Source organism: Acinonyx jubatus, chromosome X, assembly GCF_027475565.1.
Source record: "Acinonyx jubatus isolate Ajub_Pintada_27869175 chromosome X, VMU_Ajub_asm_v1.0, whole genome shotgun sequence".
In the NCBI taxonomy this organism is placed as follows: domain Eukaryota; kingdom Metazoa; phylum Chordata; class Mammalia; order Carnivora; family Felidae; genus Acinonyx; species Acinonyx jubatus.
The window spans coordinates 36,784,829-36,804,141 of record NC_069389.1 but is presented as its reverse complement, the minus strand read 5'-3'; the positions used below and the strand labels follow the sequence as shown (position 1 = coordinate 36,804,141).

At 42.5% G+C, this 19,313-nt stretch overlaps 1 long non-coding RNA gene across 1 annotated transcript in view; it reads left to right on the top strand.

The window, feature by feature from the left end:
* The window catches only part of LOC106972914 (uncharacterized), a 95,293-nt gene that overhangs the window by 11,263 nt on the left and 64,717 nt on the right, over nucleotides 1-19,313 (top strand). Inside the window, exon 2 of the long non-coding RNA XR_008290092.1 lies at nucleotides 12,427-12,573. This is a non-coding gene — a long non-coding RNA (uncharacterized LOC106972914). The remainder of the gene's footprint in view (nucleotides 1-12,426; nucleotides 12,574-19,313) is intronic.

Below are 19,313 nucleotides of genomic sequence, written 5' to 3'. Positions count from 1 at the left end.
TTTTTCATTTTTCTAATGTTTGTTTATTTTTGAGAAAGGGAGAGAAACACAGTGTAAGTGGGGGAAGGACAGAGAGAGGGAGACACAGAATCTGAAGTAGGCTCCGGGCTCTGTGCTGAGTAGGCTCCAGGCTCTGAGCTGTCAGCACAGAGCCCGACGTGGGGCTCGACGTGGGGCTTGAACTCATGAACCATGAGATCATGACCTGAGCCAAAGTCGGACACTTAACCAACTGAGCCACCCAGGTGCCCCTACTAGAGACTGTTTGAACTGGCGCTGAAGAAAATATGAAAAAAAAAAAAAAAAAAAAAAGGCTATCAGAATTCATATAGACTTATTCAGCTGGTATCACGTAATCAGCAACCAACCAGATGAATGTTCCTTTGGGGAACGAGAAAATAAGGGGAATCGGCCCTGGGTAGGTAAAATAACCTTAGCTGGGTATCTTGGGTGTCTCTCTAGCCTGAAAAGCATGATCTCACCTTAGAGTTTAGTGTCATAATGAAGTTAAGTGAATTTCTGAACCGTATTAACAACACAATTGTTCAGTCATTGACAGAGCAGGGTTACTTTTCAAATTTAAAATGTGGGCTGTGGGTCTCTCCCTGTGCTTATTCTTTCTTCTAACTCTAAGCAGTCTTCCCAAAGCTTTGGATGAACCAAATGCTGACTCGGGAAAAGGAAAGGAGAACACGTGGCCAGTTCTCTCCAGAGCGGAAAGCAGGAAAGCCTTTGTCATCTCTGTCCTGTGTAATTTGACTAAACCTACTTGAAGAAGAAAGAACGGATGGCCTCAGAGAAACTTTGTACTCTTAAGTGAACAATAATCATAGTGCAGAAAGGGAAAAGGGAAAAAAGGAAGAGGAAAGAAAATGAGGCTGTTTTTTTTCCCCCCTCAGCTGAGAATGTCTAAGGTTTCATTAATGCAACTTGGATCCTTTCTCTCTAAATGAGGTTCCAACTTGCTGGAAAAAGGCCCGTGCAGAAATATCATGTAATTAATAATGCCTTGAAGGGAAATATACTTTAGGTGTTTTGCTATTTTTTTAACCACTGGATGTGGTTTTTAAATTATTGTTTATTTATGCCCATGTTGATGCGGACTGATTTTGGGGTGACTTACATAAATACATTTATTTTTTTTAATGTTTATTTATATTGAAGGGGGGCAGGGACAGAGAGAGAGAGAGAATCCCAAGCAAGCTCCCTACTGTCAGCACAGAACCCAATGTGGGGCTTGAACCCACCAACCTGACCTGAGCTGAAATCAAGAGTGGGAGGCTTAACTGACTGAACCACCCAGGTGCCCCCATAAATATATTTAATATCGTAAGATTAAAATAACAATAAGAAGCAAATAGGAAAATCGGGGAAAGGGGAAAATTCAAGCAGTTAATATAATATTCGTACCCGAAATGTTTGTTGTTCTAAGTCGTCATAGTTCCACTAAGAACCAAAGATGTGAGACAAAACAAGATACATGATTTGCAGTGTCCCTAAGATAAAAATCAGACTTGATGCTCAGGAGAGCCAGAGCAAAATGCCTCCCTTGGGTCCTCATAAATAGGAACGTAATGGACAACTTCCTCAACAGCATCCTTACAGTAAACACAGACACCAGCTTCACAGATCAGTTTCTTATCCTCCTCTTGGTGCCACCATATAAACATTAGCCAGGAAGAGCAATTCAGTATGGGAATCTACACACATCTCCGACGGCCCGGCTTACACGAGGCCAGCGTATCAGTGCGCACAAAAAAAATGGACCGATGCACTGCACATCACTTATTCAATCGATCCCCCTCAAGTATTTGATTTTTTACCCAAGCTTGAGAGAAGCACTGAGTTCAGCCTGATGCCCTGGACAAAAAGCTGGAGAGTATCTGCTCTGTGTTGCCAGTTTCGCCAAGCCAGAAAAATAAGGATAACTTCATGGGAATGTTGAGGAGATTCAACTCCTGGGGCAGTTTCCCCTTATTTGCCGGTAAGAAGATAAGAAGCTGTCCTGTTCACTCACTTCAGAAGGACCCTGAACCTTAGAGCTGTCTGAGCTCTCAGTTTGGGGATTGTCTAGATTTTACTGCAACAGAAGCTTATACAATTCTGAGAGTCCCTTTAGGAGATGAACACAAAATCAACTACATAAGTTAATTGCTATTTAGAATGGGAAAACACAAAAAAATTGCAAATTTTAGAAAAACTTGTCAGATATCACAAAAATCTCTAAAACTTCTTTTTTTGTGTGAATTAACTGCCTGACAGTCCTCAACAACAGGGTTTTCCTAAGTTGGGGCCACCAATAGCTTGATCTCTTATAAAAATCATATTCTATACAGGGAATAGAAAGATAATTCAGTCTTCTAGCATAGATGATGGAAATTTTTTTTTTAATTTTTTTTAATGTTTATTTTTGAGAGAGACAGAGAGACAGAGCATGAGCAGGGGAGGGGCAGAGAGAGAGAATCCGAGGCAGGCTCCAGACTCTGAGCTGTCAGCACAGAGCCCAATGCAGGGCTTGAACTCACAAACTGTGAGATCATGACTTGAGCCGAAGTCGGTCACCTAACCAACTGAGCCACCCAGGTGCCCCAGAGATTTATTTTTTCTTATTGACAGTTGAGGAAAAATTTCTTTCCACTTTACAACCTGTTACGGATACTGGCATGTACATTTAAAATTTTTTAAAGAAATATTTATTTATTTATTTATTTATTTATTTATTTATTTTGACAGAGAGAGTACCTATGAGCAGGCGAGGGGCAGAGAGAGAGGAAGGAGAGAATCTCAACCTGTGCTGTCAGTGCAGAGCCTGGTGCAGGGCTCAAACTCATGAAGCATGAGACCATGACCCAAGCCAAAATCGAGAGTGGGACATTTAACCGACTGAGCCCCCAAGTCACCCTGTGGCATGTGCATTTTTAATTTTAGGAAAATCTGTGTCAAATTTCTGTTATAGATATGCTGTGATATTTAGAATAACTTTTCACAGATCAGTTTCAGGCCCCTTACATTTGTCTTTCCTCCACGACCTAGCTACATACTTCCTTTTTTTTTTTTTAAAGTTTTTATTTAAATCCCAGTTAGTTAACTCTATATACTTCTGGTTCCAGGCCCCTATGGGGCAGTTTCACATCACAATACGGCCCTGTGCCTTCATGTGACAATATGAGGTGAGTCACCACCTTGGGAAGGAGGGTAATTTTATCTGGATGGCTAGCAGCTACTTAACTGTGCAAAGAAATGATTGCAGGCTGCACGGATGTATCCTGCTAAACACAATTAAAATGATTCTAGTGAGCTGAATAACGGCAACCCCAAGATACCAGATCTTAATCTTTGGAACATGCCCTTGCTACCTTATAAACAAAAAGAGTGTTGGGGATATAATTAAGAATCTTGAAGATCTCAAGGATAAAGAGATTATTCTGGACTATCCAGGTGAAGCCTAAATACTGTCGACAGGTATCCTTATAAGAGACAGGCAAAGAGAGATTACACTCACAGAGGAGAAGGTGATGTGAAGACAGAGGTAGAGATTGGAATGATGTAGCCATAAAGCGAAAGAACACCAAGGAATCCTGGCAGCCACCAGAAGCTAGAAGATTCGGGGCCAAAAATCGGACTGCTTTCCAGAACCCCCCAAGGGAGCCCTGCTGAACCTTAAGTTTGAACATCTGGCCTCTAGAACCATGAGAGAAGAAATTTCTATTGTTTTACGCCACTGAGTTTGTGAAACGTTACACGAGCCCTAAGGAACTAATATAGACTCCTAGTTCCACTTCCTTACAGCCAGATCCCATCTAGGATCATAGCTTTTCCATACCCACTTTAACGTTAGGGGAAATGTAAAAGAGGGGAAGTTGGAGGAGAATGAGACAGTTATTGTAACCAATTGCTGTTGAAATACTTTTGTTCATTGTAGAAAATCCTATGACAATGTGAGCCTATCACTTAGGCCCCTCCCATGGCCTTGGGAGGGACCCAGGAAAGTGAGGGGCCCTGAAGCTTAAGACTCATTAGCTTCACGGTAAATCTTCCTCTGACATGAGGCAGCCATGATGGTTGTGTTGAGGAAGGTCTAAAAGGGAGATCTTGGGGGACCTGGGTGTTTCAATTGGTTAAGTGTCAGACTCCTGACTTTGGCTCAGGACAAGATCTCACCAGTGTGTGAGTTCAAGCTTGGTGTCAGGTTCTGAACTGACAGTGAGGAACCTGCTTGGGATTCTCTGTATCTCTCTCTTTCTCTCAAAAATAAATAAACATTAAAAAAATAAATAAATAAAAGGAAGGGTACGTGCCTGCATGTCTCAGTCAGTTAAGCATCTGACTCTTGGTTTCAGGTCGGGTCATGATCTCATGGTTCTTGAATTCAAGCCCCATGTCCAGCTCTGCACTGACAGTAAGGAACCTGCTTGGGATTCTCTTTCTCCCTCTCTCTCTGCTCCTATCCCACCCCTGTGGAGTAGAGCACTCATTCCCTCTCTCTCAAAATAAACTAAAAAAAAAAGATTTAGGGGTGCCTGGGTGGCTCAGCGGGTTAAGTGTCTGACTCTTGATTTCAGCTCAGGTCATGATCTCACAATTGGTGAGATTGAGCCCTGCATGGAGCTGACAGTGCAGAGCCTGCTTGGGATTCTCCCTCCCTCTCTCTCTCTCTCTCTCTCTCTCTTTCAATCTGTCCCTTTCCCACTCATGCATGTGCTTTCTGTCTCAAAATAAAAAACATTAAAGAAATCTTTTAAAAAAAGATTATAAATCAATCAATCAATCAATGGAAGATCTTATGCTTTTGTGGCAAGGAAGGACCAATTTGGAAAAAAGCAGGAATTTCTGAGCATGAGTACAATGGAAACCAGTTTATGGTGGGGGGTGGGGGTGGCAGAGGATGAAGAAGGAATGGAATAAGAGTAATAATAGCATTTTTAAGAAATGCTGCATGAGCTCTGTCCCTGCTTTTCCCTAGAAGAGGTGGGAAATTGTAAGCTTTTTTCTTGTCCCTGATTCCCATAGAGACACCAGTTTCCTCTTCTCCCCTAACAATTGCACTTCTGGTATTTAAATCTTTGCTGAATATTCTATAATTATTTCTTAACATATCTGTTCCCTCCCCCAAGGTTTTGAGCTCTCTGAGACAAAGAGCCACGGTGATTTACTTTTGTAAATCGGTTAAGTTAAAAAAAAAATGATAAGAGATCAAGAAAACCTGGGGAGGGAGCCTACAGTACAGGGTCAGACCACTCCAGTTTTTATCTGTATGTCCCCTTTTCTCTACTACCCTGACAACAGAATCCTTACCGAGTCTAAGGAAGGAGAACCGACCTTCTCAGCATGTGGCATCACCAATCTACTGTTTATGGCATAAATATTGATTTTTGGCACTCAAAACACAGGCTGTTGAGATTCAAAACCCATTCTTTCAACCCACTGTTTCTGCTAGGAGCTTGAACCATTTATTTTGAAATCTTCCACAGATCTCCACCCCAGCTGAGAATGTATTCTCTTACTGTGCTGTGTCCTTCCTTCACTGATTCAGTAAGTCCTGGGTGCCCAAGGAGATGAGGCGAGAGAGGAGCCATGGGGCAAAAGTACTTACAGAGAAAGGAAAACATACCAGTTAATAGTAAAATATTACCCCAGTACAATTATGTCTGTATCAGATCATCGGTCCCAAAGTTTCATGGGTCTGGCTGGTAGGAAATGCCATCTTAACCATATTTTGGAAGCCCTACAATAGATCATGCAGAAGTCCAGGTAGTTTGCGATAGTGATTAATACTATTCACAAATATTCCAGATCTTTCTCCTTCCAGTGCACTGGGCAGGACTTACTTTCTTCCCACTTGAAATTAGTTGTGCCCATTGGGCTTGCATTGGCCAGTGAAGTGTGAGTGGGTATAAGGCATACCTTCAAGAAAGGACTTCAAAGAGCCACACTGTGATTCACTATGCTTTCTTTTCTTTCAGCCTGGTTACCAGAGTGAAGGGACAGAGTAGAGCTCTCAGCCGACTTTCAATGGTCTCAAAGCACTAGCGAGAGACCAGATCTTTATTTATTTAAGCCGCTGTAATTTTGCATTTGTTTGTTAGTATAGCATAAACAACTAACCTCTCATAATTGTTACAAATATGAGAACATAGCTCTCCCATCAAAGAGTAGTAAAGTCCTTTCATTTAAATCAAAACAAAGATATCTACAGAAGAAGTGTGTGTGGTTACTGGAATATACACGTAAGTGGAATTAAATAGATAAAAAGCAAATTTTTTGAGGGAGCTGTACTGACAAAGAAGCCATGGGCCTGGATAAAGAAAGTCTGTGGCAGTTTGACATGACTGAGCCAAAGTAGATTGATGCAGTGGCTTATCCCCCAAGGAGAATATGCCCTCCCATGCCTTTCTAAATGAGGCCCAAGAGAGTGACTAAGAGCTAGGAAATAGAACTGGGGCTGAATAATTAAGTGTTCTCCATTTCCTTGACAGAGGACCCTTCCAATCCCTGCCCAGTAGAATCTCTACAGGCCAACGTCTCCCATTTTTCCAATTGTAAAATAGAAATGTTATTGCCATTAGCTTGCCTCTATTCTACTGTGAATGCTATATACGTGGGGATACTTTCCAGCGTTAGTTCATACGTCTCTGGATCAAGAGAAGTTCCATCTAGACCTGAAATAGTCATCATTGCATATCACTCCTAGATGTAGAGACTACCGTGCATGACCCAGAGATGTTGGACTTTGAACTTTGATGCCAAGACTAAATGGGACTTTGGATTGCTTCCTTTGATTTAAGTCTGAATGTTTTATGCATAAGAGGGGAGTAAACTGAGCATTCCATGACCAGAAAGGCAGACTGTTAAAAGCATTAGGATTGTTCACAATATTCTGTTCTCTTTCCTCCAGGGCACATGGTAGGATTGTATTTCTACCTGCACAAAGTTAGGTGTAGCCATAAGACTTACCTTGGCCAGGAGCACCTGGGTGGCTCAGTCGGTTGAGCGTCCAGCTTCGGCTCGGGTCATGATCTCGCAGTTGTTGAGTTCGAGCCCTGTGTTGGGCTCTGTGCTGACAGCTCAGAGCCTGGAGCCTGCTTCAGATTCTGTGTCCTCCTCTCTCTTCGCCCCATCCTTGCTTGTGCTCTCTCTCTCTCTCTGTCTTTCAAAAATGAATAAACATTAAAAAAAATTAAAAAAAAAAAAAGACTTACCTTGGCCAGCGAAAAGTGAGCTGAAATGATGTGTGCCACTCCAGGAAGAAGCTCTCTGAGATCCACTGCATCCTTTGCAATGTTTTCAGAGAGGGTTTATTCCCTGTGTGGGCCCCAGGGCGTGGATGCAATGTGGAGCAGAGTCCCTAGTCAACCATGAAGGCTGTGAGCAAGAAATAAACATCTTTCATGTGAGGTCACTGAGATTCAAGAGTTCCTTGTTTCCATAGTACTTTACCTAACCTGCCTCACAGAGGTTCTTATAGGATATTCTGGCAGGGCCCTGTAGTCTTAGCAGATGCTTATTGTCCAAGCCTAAAAGTGGCCCAAAGATCTGTATCTGAACTCTCAAGTTCATATCTCTTATCCTTCAGTCCTAGCCACCTCTTGGCAATTCATGATAAAAAGGTCATAGACATCCATGGTACTACATGAGACACCTTATGAGAAAGTCCTTCTCTAAAATAAACCCTCTCTGGCCTTGGGGAAAATTGTCCTTTCAGACACCTATGTCCTCGTGGGCCCATCTCTGCCTCTCAGGCCTGGAATTTCTAGAATCCCCTGGGTGGGGAGGCTTTTTCCATGCCTCAAAAACTCTATCTTTAGCTCTGCAGCACACAAGCCAATAACAATCTCATCGACAAAGAGTTCTGAACTCAGAAACCAAAACTCAGACTGCCCTTTTTAGCTTATGGTGGGGGTGAGACTATCGCACACACTTTTCAAAGCAATAGGAAGAGGCTATTCTTTTTTTTTTTAATGTTTATTTATTTATTTTTTTAATTTTTTTTTTTAATGTTTATTTATTTTTGAGACAGAGAGAGACAGAGAATGAACAGGGGAGGGGCAGAGAGAGAGGGAGACACAGAATCCGAAACAGCCTCCAGGCTCTGAGCTGTCAGCACAGAGCCCGACGCGGGGCTCGAACTCACAGACCGTGAGATCATGACCTGAGCCAAAGTCGGACGTTCAACCGACCAAGCCACCCAGGCGCCCCAATGTTTATTTATTTTTAAGAGAGAGAGATTTTGAGAGAGACAGCGCAAGTGTGAGTGGGGGAGGGGCAGAGAGAGGGACAGAGGATCTGAAGCGGGCTCTGCGCTGACAGCTGGGAGCCTGATGGGGGCTCAATCCCAAGAAATGTGAGGTCGTGACCTGAGCCGAAGTCAGATGCTTAGCTGACTGAATGACCCAGGCGCCCCAGGAAGAGATGATTCTGCTACATGTGTCATTGACAAAACAAAGGATTCAACTCAGGAATTCAGACTCAATGGGAAATGGGACTTGTTCCTCTCTAAGAACTTAATATAAATCCTTTTAATCAAAGGTCATTCTGAGAGTGGACAGAGGAAACAGGGAAAGAACTAGCATTTGGGGGACCCTACTATGTGCCAGGTACTTAACCACATTCAACCCTCTAAGCAGCTATATGAGAGAGGTGCTATTATTTTCTCACAGAAGACACTAAGGTTCAGCGAACTGAAGACACTTGCCTAAGGTCACAGAGAAAGTAAGTGGCAGAGCGGGAATTCCAACCAGATGTCTCTAGCTGCAAAGACTTCACAGTTGTACTCTTCCTTCGCTACCCGTTGCCATAGCCAAATGAAGTTAAAAGACAGAAAATATTTACCATAGTAGGGTAAGAGAAATATGATGCAGAATTAAAGAAATTGTTGTTTTCTTAATATGAGTAAAATTTACATTTCTGAACATTATAACATCTAATCTATTATAAAATCTCCCCATTGGGGCGCCCAGGTGGCTCAGGTGATTAAGCATCCGACTTTGGCTCAGGTCATGATCTCGCGGTTCGTGAGTTTGAGCCCCACATCAGGCTCTCTGCTGTCAGCACAAAGCCCACTTGGGATCCTCTGTCCCTGTCTTGCTCTGTCCCTCCCATACATGCACTCTCTCTCTCTCCCCAAAATAAATAAATTTTAAAAAATCTCCCCATTAAACTATCACTTAAATAGTGACTATAATTATATCCTTTATTCAGGAAATCCTGTTTCGGATGGAAATACAATCAATATCATTATCTTCAAGACATCAGATATAAAGAACACAGAGTTTCCTTACAGTTGTAGTCTGGGAAATGGATCATGTCCCTTGCTGGCCATTACATTTGTACCTTGCTCCTGTGTCCATGTAGCTTTCACCTAAAGGAAAACTGAGGAGAACAATTTCACAGGACTTAAAAATTTATAATAGAGCATTTCTTGGCTAAGACAGCGTTTGATGTGTACAGAGCTTAACACAATGCTTGACACTTAATAAAAGTTTAACTAAATTAAGGGAACAACATGGGTTTTTGAGTCATGACTAGGATTCAAAGCTGGGTGGATTCTCCTGTCCCTGATTAGACAGGGGTTAAGTCATTTACCCTTGTCGAGATGGAGCTTCATCATCTATAAAATGGAGGAAATAATACCTATCTTACAGGATTCTTATGAGCATCATTCAGAAGATTCTTGGGAAAAATTCTACTTCAGAAGCTTAAAGCCCCTGACCCCTGTCATGGATGCATTAGTCTTCTGTCTCTCAAGAAAAAGAAAAGGTGGAAATAAAAAATCGTGTCTATTAGCTCTTCTTAAATTAGTCCAACAAAATTCGAAGTGCTCCTTTCTCAGAAAGATAAATTTCATGCTGTTGGAACAAATGGAACATATAATGCTTGCTAAGTCTCTGGCAGGTGTCTTCTGTCTCTCAAGAAAAAGAAAAGGTGGAAATAAAAGATCGTGTCTATTAGCTCTTCTTAAATTAGTCCAACAAAATTCGAAGTGCTCCTTTCTCAGAAAGATAAATTTCATGCTGTTGGAACAAATGGAACATATAATGCTTGCTAAGTCTCTGGCAGGTGTCTGTCTAAAGCTTGATGTTCAACGTTGGTTCTAAAGAACAGGGAAGTACCTTCCCATTGATCCACCTCAATAAGGCCATGGAGTATGGGTTGAATTTCACAATAGTCATTTCTGCCCTAGAAGAAATTAGAAAAAGGGGCATGAGTCCTTTGAAACAAATGTCCACTATGAGGGTGAAACTTCCTATTTCCATCCACCCACTCCACTCCTACCCCATAATAAAAATGGGAGGGTAGCAATCTGCTTAGATATGTGAAAACTAGGGGAACTCTTACATGCAAAAGGCTAAAACCAGTCAGGGTCAGAGCTGCTGCTGTGTAATATTGCTCTGAATAGATTAAAAAAAAAAAAAGACGGTAAAAAACAGCCATTACCTATCACCTCAAGTTTTATCTTAAAATGGCCACCTCTTTGCTTATCTTAAAAATCAGTCCAGACTTCCAGTTCCAGACAAGATTGCATAGACCCCTTTCGCCCTGTTCCTCCCCATTAAGCACAACTATAAACCCTGGATATTAGGAAAGAAACAGCAAAATGAGAAGTTGGGAAGATGGTAAGAAGATGAACTCTTTTGAGACCCCAAGACTAAAAGAACAACCTAGCAGCACAGTGTCTTATGTGCTCCCACCTGATAGAAGAAGACAACTCAGACCCAGCCTTTCCCTACTCCTGACTAGCAACAGAAGGCAGCCCAGGTAGGTTCATTTCTTCCTCAGATTGAATGGGAGTCCACCTGACAACATCATGCAAGACATCACTCACAAGAGGGACCAATAGGGAGCCTCACCAACAATAAGCAACCATCTAGGTCGTGCCTTAGACGCCCCTACCCCACCGAGAGATAACTGAGGCAGATGGGTAGAAACAGCAAAAGGGAACTCCACTACAGCAAGAGGCCCCATCCAGAAACCTTCTTTGTCCCCCCTGGAATTGAAACTCTCTTCCCTCATCCAGAGGGACCTTGCGATTGCACTCTTACACATTTATTCTAGAGAAATGTTCACACAACAACCTATACACAAATGTCAATAGTTTTTTTGTTTATTTATTTATTTTGGAGGGGGAGTGTGAGTGGGGGAGGAGCAGAGAGAAGTGAGAGAAATCCTTCACTGCCAGTGTGGAGCTTGCGGGGCTCGAACCCATGAACTGTGAGATCATGACCTGAGCTGAAACCAAGAGTCAGATGCTTAACCAACTGAGCCACCCAGGTGCCCAAATAGTGGTTTTAATTTTTGATAGGCAAAGACTGGAATCAGCCTAGATATCCTTCAACAGGATGGCTAAGTGACTGTGATTCATATACACATGGACTACCACTCAGAAATAGGAAGCAATGAACTGTTGATACATACCACAATTTGAATGAATGTCCAGAACGACCCTGAGTGAAAAAGGCAATCCTGAAAGGTTATATACCACATGATTTCATTAAGATAATATTTTTGAAATGGGAAAATTTTTAAAATGGAGGTCAGATTCGTTGTTGCCAAGGATTTGGGATAGGGAAGGAGCTGAACATGCTATAAAGGAGAACCCAGCGTGTCCTCGTGTTGATGGAGCTGTTTGCTCAGAGTCTTGACTGCGGTGGAGGGTACAAACCTTGGTGTATGGTGAAATTGAATAGAATGAATTGCATGCACACGCTTTTTCACTACCACTTCAAATCATGGAAACTTATCAAATTGTCCTCCTCCCAGAATGCAATAAAAGCAGACCGCAGAGCCTTGCACCAACTACAGCCCCATGATTTACACCCTTGTATTGGATTGACTTCCACTGTCTCTCAGGACTCTTGCACAACGAACCAGAGGCAGTACAAGCCTTACAGCTGAACAGGTCATTGTGGACTCCAAGTAGCTCTGGAGGTCACCAAGGAGCTCACAGCCAATAGAAGAAAAAGACCCATATTAGAGTATTAATAGAATACTCTACCTTGTAGTAGAATTAGAGTAACCTGACATAAATCCTACAAAAGAGGTAAATAACCTTTGAGAAGATGTCTACAAGAAAGATTAAGGAAGTGAGCTGTGCTTTCACTCAGATGTGGAATTCAGGCCTAAATGCACCTAAAATTACAGGTTTCACCTTACGCAAAGTAAACCTCAGTTTCCACATATGTAAAATGGGGATGATAAGGGAACCCACCTACCTCATGGAGTTCCTGAGAGGATTAAATGAGATTTGGTAGGCAAAGTGGGGAATGCACTATTATGGACTGAATTGTGTCCCGTCAAATTTCATATATTGAAGCCCTGACCCTCAATGTGACTATATGTGGAGACAGGGCCTTTAAAGAGGTAACTAAGATTACACGAGGTTATAAGGGTAGGGCCCTAATCGAATAGGACTGGTATCTTTTTTACAAGGGGAAGAGACACCAGGAATGTGCACACACACACGGTGAAGACCAACTTGAGGACACACAGAGACAATGTGACCGTCTCAAGCCAAGGAGACCTCAGGAGAAACCAAACTGCTAATACCTTGATCTTGAACTTCCAGTCTCCAGAACGGTGAGAAATAAATTTTTGCTGTTTACGCACCCCAAGCTGTGGTGTTTTGTTATGGCGGCCTGCGCCAACACATGCACCATCAGATGCAGAGCTATATGCGCCATGAATATGAGCTGTAATAATGACGTTTATTGCTAGAATTAATGTGGCAAAAGATGTGGTTCCTGCATCCTTAGAGGCCCGAGAGGTCTCTGTTGGTAGGGAGGGGGCTGTGGTCAAAACGGAAGAGCATAAATTAGGAGCAGATGCCAAGAAAAGCCCAAAACAGGGAGAATGAGCAAAGAGAAGCTGGGTGTGGGATTTTCTGACATGCACCCATGCAAAGAGTAGATGACCACAGAGCCACAGCGGGAGCAGGGAGGAAAGACAGCCAGCTGGTGAGGCAGCCTCTCGTCAGTGGGGGATTCATCCAGGGAGGGCAGCATTGGGGTGGGGTTCTGGGTCCACAGCCAATCTAGGGCTTCCTATATGACAGCCACGAACAGGAGGACAAAAGTAGACACCTGAGTCAAAATTCCTAGAGAACGCTGAGAATCAATACTTGGAAGAGCAAGTCTAAATGTCAAGTCCAAATTGCTGGGGCAGGGGGAAAACATGAGAGACAGGGACAAGGGTCAACAGCAGGGAGAAATTGGAGAGTGCCGTAGAAAAGTGTGAACAGCCCTGAAATGTTTGCTGTTTGCTTTCATTTGTTCCTGCATGCCGCACCGTGGGTATGACTAGTCGAAAGTTACAAGGTCAGTGGGAGAGGTCCCAAGCCCATGTTTTATAGTAATAAGAGACAGCTAACACTCAAGGCATCACAATAGACCTTGAATTGAGCAAAAGGAATCACAGAAAAAGCCAGAATTCAATAGGCCTTTCAAACAAACCTGAACAAATTGACCCTAAATGATTGTTCATCACCTGGTATCTAGCAGGAACCGATATTAGAGTCAGCGAATAGGCCACCAGCCTCACCAGCACTACCTGGGCATCCCACCAGGTAACCCAGTGACATTTGTTCCCAGGATGTAGACCATTTGGGTAATGAATATGAGACGAGACTTGATTTTTATTAGTGTGGCACATTGTAAGCAATAATTGTGCTTGTAAAATAGCCACGTTTTAAATCCACTCTTGTTTCTGATGCTAATTGTTAAGGCTAACGGCCCCTTTGATGCGTTAAAGAGCGTTGTTTGATCCTTTTAGCTCTGGCTTTGGAATACATCCTGATTCATTTCTTATCACCTCCTTCAATGCTTCTCTAGTCTACGTTACCATCATTTCTTGCCTGGATCATTGCAATACTGCCCCAACTTTCTCTTTTCCTCTGACAGTCTCTTCTGCACAAAGCAGACAAGCAACCCCTTTTAAAATATAAGTCTGATGACATCACTCCTTTGCTCAGAAACCTACAGTCTTCCCATAACACATTAGTCACCTACACAAGTCTGTATCCAATTCTCTGTTGCAGGTTGGATTCCCCATCTGAGACGGAGGCTAGAGGGCAAGGTATTTATTAGGGAGTGTCCTTGGGATCAGCATCTGTGCAGAGGAGGGGAACAAAGCAAGAACAGGCAGAGGAAGAAATTGAAATTTGACATAGGCTCAACAAGAGTCTTGGCCAATGTCATGTAGAGTTCTAGAGGTGGAATGATGTTTTAGAGTTGTCCTAAGTTAGGTCAAGATGCTGGGCCTTTAGATTCCCTCATTGATCAGTCATTGGATGCTGGCAGCCCTAGGAAGGGGCATGACCTTGGTGGAGGTGGCTCTCAGCAGCTGAGGAAGGTCTGTCCACAGTACTCTCAGAGCTGGGACAACAAGTCCATTAAAGGGGGATCTGGTCAGCACATCACAGTGCCTGACACTCTCCAGCCTCATCTCCTATCAATCTTCCCCTGGTTCATTCAGCTCCAGGTAAACTAGCCTCTTTACCATTCCTCAAGCAGGTCAAGTACAACTGTACCTCGGGAACTTTGCTCCTGCTCTCCCTCTCCCTGAAGCACCTGTCCTACACTTCCTCACTTTAACGCTCTTCTGAAATGTAGCCACCTCAGAGAAAGAACTTCTCTAACAACTCTGTCCAAAATAGCTGATACCTAGACTATATTTCTGCTTCCTTGATGGCTTATCTCTCTCACTAGAATATAAGCTCCTTGAGTTGAGGATTTTATCTGTCTCATCCGTCGTTCTATCTCCAGAGCCTAGAGCAACATATGACACACAACAAGTCTTCAGTAAATGATTGTTGAATGACTACAAAAAAGAATGAACTGCTTGACATTGATTCATAACACTGACATCTGTAGGTTTCTCTTCTTATTATTTAAATGCAGATAGTGTCTTCTCTGCTCCGGCACAGGCAATTCTCTCCCCTCCCCCTCCAGCGGGCTCCCAGAGTCCCCTTCCGAAAACATACAGCTTAGTTCCTGGGTCCATTTTCATAACCCACACAATTTCAAAGCTTCCTGTCTCACCACATCCCCTCCCCCACAGCCTGCAAGGCTACCATTGCCACTCCCGAAATGGCAAATATTGCTACTTCCAATGAATTCTCCACGGTACCTGATCCTTACGATTACTAGCTTCTAATCAGTCTAACTAGGTCACTTGCCAATCCTCAAGCTACAAGGGAGGCTGAGAAAACAAATATCTCTTGTTTCAGCTTCTATCGTGGGCAAATTTTCAAATCTAGCCTGGGGAGTCAGGTGCTGGGCATTAAAAACAGAAACAAACAGATGTTCCCCCACCTAAGAAATAGTAAATCCTGTCACTGCCCCTTAAGAAACTTGAAATTCAGTTGATGACACAGGCCTTCACAGTTTTGTCAATCAGTCAACATTTTTAGCCTCTTCTATGCACACAAGGCATTGTGTTAAGGGCTGTGCATATTCTAAATAAGAAAAACACAGTTCTTGCCTTAAATAACTTTCTCCTAGAAGAGGAAAAATAGTGTCAAGAACAGCAGAATTCAGGGATAGAACTAACTCTTGCCCATTCTTAAATGCAATCAATATTGGATTTTTGTGTATTTTTTTTTGCTTTTGTTTGAGTAGTAGCTTGTGAGGCAGCCATATTTTGAACAGAATTTGATCTATTGTCGATGTCCAATAAATATTTTTAATAATGAGTGCTCTGGAGGAATAACATCCAAGAATATTCTAGCAGATGGTAAAACATTTTTGCACAGTTAATTTCTGCCAAAACAGCCCTCTATCCTACTTGAGAGCAGTGGAAAATCAAACAGAAAATTAAAGACAGCTAGACAAAGCATGAGAAATGTCTGGCCTGAGCTATGGAAGAGGCTTATTCCTTTGCCACGGTTGGATTACCTGTGTCTTTTCTTTGCTCTCATAAAGAAGGAGAAGGGAAAAAATGCCAGTACACACAGGGTATGCATTGCATTGTCTCTTATTTAAGTTCACAGGACCATTGAGGAAAAAAGTAACAACAATCCTGTGTTTAGAGTAAATCTGTTCCTTGTTGTCAAAGGAATTTCTAACATGGTTAAGCTCCCATCAAGGAGCACTTAGACTCTATTTTAATCATCCCCGATTTACTAAAAAGACAACTGAGGCACGGAGAGTTTGAATCATTTACTACAGGCCAGAAATTCAAACTGAGTTTTCTGTTAGCCCGGTTCATGCCTTAGATTTGTTCTAGAAAAATAGACCCTGTTCAAACACTTCTGAAGGATACTGTGGGGTATGAGAAGATGAGAAAGGTTCCTTGCTCTGTAACTCAAACATGAGGGCAGTTGAGAGTCCACAAAGTTGTGCAGTGTTGTTCTAGTTCTATTCAACATGGGGCTGGAAGCTTCTCAGCAAGTTAGTTAGTATGGTGCAGATGAAAATAGAAAGGGCCCAGTGTTCTTCCCAGGTTATGTGTCCACTAAATACAGTAGATTAAGATGATAACGTATATATGTGTATTCATGTATGAATATGCATATGTGTGTGCATATGTGCATATATATGTGCATGCATATGCATACACCATGGTGAAAACAATACAGACATGGTAAACCTAATACTGTCTTACGCACCAGGAAACCTGTGTTATTTCAACACTGGAAAAGAAAATGAGCCTTCTCCCATGTTAGTCCCATCATTCCTTTTCTGCTTTGAGTTGGAAGTTTCTGTGTAAAAATGGGATGTAGAGGGGTGCCTGGGTGGCTCAGTTGGTTAAGTGGCCAACTCTTGACTTCAGCTCAGGTCATGAACTCGAGGTTGGGATTCTCTCTCTCCTTCTCTCTGCCCCTCTCCCACTCTCTATCGCTCTCAAAATAAACATTAAAAAAAATAAATACGTAAAAAATAAAAATAAAATAAAAATGGGATGTAGAGTGAGGGACCGACTCTTCCCTGACAGCATCCCAGCAACCCCATGACCTCTGAGCTTAGGACTCCCTCTTCCTTTTCATATAAATCATCAACTGCTTTGTAACTGCCCCCTTCGACTCCCAACTGGGATAACTAGATGGAATAAGATTTATGTTTCTGGGGAGTTTGGGCTCAAAGTCAGCAAACCTATTATCTATGAGCACATTACCTCCTGACTTTTAAATCTAGCGTGTGGACCTCTCTCAGTTTATTCGTCCCAAAGAATGAGAATAATAGCTCATGCTCCATTCACCTGTTTGGACTATTTTATTAGAAAAAAAATATCTGAAATGTAATTTTCATTTTCAACTAAAAACGTATTACTGTTTAATCTAAGTTGCTATAGGGTGGTTGATGTGTTTCGAGACAGTAGATATTTCTGGTGACTAAAGTGCAGTGAAGACTAGGGAATCTTGCTGCCCTATTGGCACAAAGAAGTGAGAGGACACCCACACGGGTATTTCACTTGAGCCCATATCTCCAAATGAAGGAGGGACTGATTTCAGCATTAGTTCCTCGGAGGCTCTGTGGCTCAGAATGGTTAAAACTCTCCTATGTTACTGTTTCCCAAACTAAATGCTAAGCTCCTTCAAGGCAGAGGCTGTGTGTTATGCTTCTCTTCGCCCCCTGAGAATTTCTTAGCCAATATCAGCTGCCTCAAAAAGAATCAGCACACACACACACACACACACACACACACACACAGAATTAGCAAAAGCCATTGGAGAGGCAGATGAAAGAGCAGGAAGAACTGTATCTTATGATATATTAGTTCAGGCCTTTAACCCCTCCCCCCAATTCATGTACTTCTATTATGCAAGCCGGGACGATTTTTTGCATTAAGGCATAAATCTATGGTAAGTTAAACCTCTTAAAGTCACTTTCTTTAAAATCACACAGTTTAGGGGAATCTCGCAACATCTGATGTGGTCTTCCTCGGAAGAGAAAGGAAGTTCAACCTAGCAACGTCCGAAAAGAGCATGCTACGAACACTCAAAAGTGGCAAATGACCTAGGGGTGGAGCCATCGATGTGACAGATGTGACTGACTCTAGTCTGTTCGGCGGTGTGTCACAGGATGCTCAGTGTGCCGGGCCTCCCCCACCTTCATTTCTTTCTTTAATCATTTTCATCTCACATTTTGATGATTTTTCTCAGCCCTTTAAAAGTCTCATTGAATCCACTAATGAACGGAGCACTGAAAATGTGCTAATTTGCGAACCTGTGGTCTCATGGCCAAACTGATGCTGCCTTTTCCCAGATGACAGTCCCAGAATTGAAAGTGACCGCACCCCGTGGTCCTCAGAGGACGGAAATGCGTTCATGAGTGAGAAATGAAATTGCAAGTTTATGGAGCGTCGTTTCATATCTTGACGGCCACGTTGTGCCTGGGTCTTTGGTTCAGACAATTAGCTGCATTATTGCTCTGGCAATAAATAAATAAATAAATAAGCCTATTTTGTGAAATTTTTGGTCTTTCATGGCAGGCTTTCCTTTTTCCCTGATGATGAAAAATAGCCAATGCAGAATTCATAGAACTGTCATTAGGACTTTGAGATATAGGATTTGGGAATACTCATTCATTCAATAACTGTGTACTTGGAAAGAGTAATGAAGCCTAAAACCCATTGCTTTGACATTTATTTCAGTTATCTATTGCTGTGTAGCAAACCCACCGCAGAACTTAGTAGTTTAAAAGAACATTTATTTTACGGTCTCACAACTCTGTGGCCTGGGCTGTGCACAGCCGGGGGTTCTTCTGTTACTTCTCCCAGTGGTCACTAGGGTGGCTGAATACAGCAGGCAGATTGGCTTGGGGCCAGGCTCGCCGGAATTCTGAGATCGCTGGGCTTCTTTCTCTTTCCATGTGGTCTCTCCACATGATCTCTCCAGCAGGATAGTCAGACTTCTCTCATGATAGCCCAGGCGCCTGGCAGCACAAAACAGAAGATGCTGAGCCCTCTTAAGGCTTAAGCCCAGAACTGGCATAGCAGAAATCCACTGTATTCTTTTGACGAAAGCAGACACAGGTCCAGCCCAGATACAATGTGGGAGAGGACATGAGATATGAATACCAAAAGGTGTGGTTCATTTGGGGCTACCGATGACACAGAATAACACAACAGAAGCACCAGGATCACACACGTGCATGCACACACATGCACACACACGCACAATGTATAGGTGAATAAGTCACAGGGATAAAGAAGTCACAAAGATAAAAGGTACAGTATAGGAAATGTAGTCAATAGTATTGTAATAGCGTTGCATGGTGACAGAGGGTAGCTACACTTGGGATGAGCACAGCATAACATATAGATTTATTGAATTACTATATTGTACACCTGAAACTAATGTAACATCGTGTGTCAACTAT